This window comes from Falco punctatus, assembly GCF_963210335.1.
Source record: "Falco punctatus genome assembly, chromosome: 4".
Classification (NCBI taxonomy): domain Eukaryota; kingdom Metazoa; phylum Chordata; class Aves; order Falconiformes; family Falconidae; genus Falco; species Falco punctatus.
Genome location: NC_137583.1, coordinates 64,447,024 through 64,449,153, shown reverse-complemented (window position 1 = coordinate 64,449,153; position 2,130 = coordinate 64,447,024). Strand labels below are relative to the sequence as shown.

The window sequence follows — 2,130 nt, the reverse complement described above, 5'->3', positions numbered from 1 at the left end:
GTTTGTAGTATTTAAATGTATTAAGCTGCTTTTAAAAACAATATCTGATTCTCAAATTTCCGACCCAAATTGTCATTGGTACAGGGATGGAGGGGTGTTGGTAGTTGTTTTTCAGAGTTCTTTTTTTCAGATTAAAAGTAAATAACATAAATTTCAGCATCAGAGGTGAACTATTCTGAAATCTCAAATCAAGTAAAGAAAGCTTAGCAGTTACACCCTAATCTCTTGAACCTCAGAAAGCTTTTCAGTTCCGAAACCCTGTTGGATTCTTGCATAGTGAAAAAACACTGTGTAATAGTTTAGGACAGAAAATGGATGCCATGTTATATCCATCCTGTATAAAGGGGGAGAGAATGATTTAGTTGTTTCAAATCTAATTCCTGACAAAACTTCACCATGTCATTGATGTTAAGATCACTGCTTCTACAAGAATATTGTTCCATGATTTTGGAAAGATGTATTTAGCATTTATGATTAAAATTAAACTGAAAATAATGTCATCCACATCACAACTTTCCCTAGTCACAGCTGATTCAGATGTGAAAATCCACCTAATGAATCATCAGATTTGTTTCCTGTGCTGCCTAGGCAGGCCATGCTGCCTTTCATTCCGATTTTTTGCTATAAAATAGTTCTTCTGCATATCATACAGACTGGGGTAATAACTCAGTGTTGGGATTTATTTTATTAAATCTAAGCTAGTCACCATGGATTTCTTTAAAGCCAACAGACATCTAGGAAATATAGTCAATAAGAGTTAAGGCTAAATCAATCTCACCGTAAGGTAGATAGCTACACTAGGTCAGATGAATTGCTCCCTAAAAGAGAAATGCATATTCCTCTATTGCTTACAAAAGTCACCAGAGGAGCAGCTGAGCTGAGCTGAGCTGAGCTGAGCTGAGAGATGATGTCTGCATCCTACACCTCTGCAGTTATCTGGAGTAAACATCCTTCACAGTGTCAGAAATGCAGTATATCTGTCACATCTCCTTTTTCTCTCGGGCTTTAGGGACGTTCTGTTGGAATTGAATACCATTCAAATCAAAAGTTGTCTCTGGAATTTCACATGCAGGGGCTGGACCTTTTGTAGAATTCCTCCAAAGCTGAAATTTCCTCATTAATGTCACCAAACATTTAGCATAATCAATTACATTTTTCCATGCTTTATTAAGTTTTGTAAGGTATCTCTAGTAATTTGTAAAATTCTAGTCAAATATGCTGATTTGTATAGTCTCCTTTTTGTAATCTGCAGATCGCAGGACCTGAATACCATTTTTCGAACATACCTCCTTCTTTTCCTAGTTTTATTTTGGCATGTATGCATATGTATATATACATACCTGTACAGCAATAATGATACAGAAATAAGGAATAATAAAACAGACACCAACCGTGAGCTACCTAGGGACATAAACTCTGAGTTTTATATGTGCATATATAGTTATGCAAACACTATTAGTTCTGTTCTTACTCAAAAGAACAATGCCACTGGATACAAGAGGTAATTGTATTGGCTAGGGTGATAGAGAATGAGGTATGAGGAAAACCAACACATTTTAGGTGAGTTTATGGAAAAATGTTACTAAAAATAAAAGAAGGCAAACTTTGGAGTTACAGTCTCTTCATTAGTCTATGGGAAAGCAGAACAAAGGGATCAGAAAATGTATACTTAAAGGATGATGATTCAGAGCTCATAGGGGAATATGTTATTGTAGTATGAGTAAAAGGTCTATGGGAAATATTTTCCTTGGGAGACCAGGAAATGCCTGAAAAAACTAAGCCGCAGGGTGCATTAAAGAGAAATGTTTCCCTAGGTCACCATTCCTTTTACAGAAGGAAAAAGGAATCTATTAAGTCAGGAACAGACAGTAAGATCAAGGGAAATTAATGAGCTGGAAGAGAGCCTTTTAGAGCTGCAGTAATGCTCAGACCTGTGGGCTGCCCTGAAATAGGATTCTGTTTTCCTGAAAACCAATGATAACTTCATGCAGCTGCTCATTAGATAGTGCAGATAGCAAAGGAGAAATTGGAACCTTGGATGTGTTAGATTAGCATTTTCCCTCTATTTCCTCCATGTATTTTCCAGATGGCATACTGTTTACCTATTATGTTTTATTTATACAAGGCTAA

At 36.3% G+C, this 2,130-nt stretch overlaps 1 long non-coding RNA gene across 2 annotated transcripts in view; it reads left to right on the top strand.

Annotated features, from left to right (window-relative positions):
• Positions 1 to 2,130, top strand: part of LOC308062605 — a 106,970-nt gene that overhangs the window by 51,934 nt on the left and 52,906 nt on the right. The gene's annotated exons all lie outside the window — the stretch shown is intronic.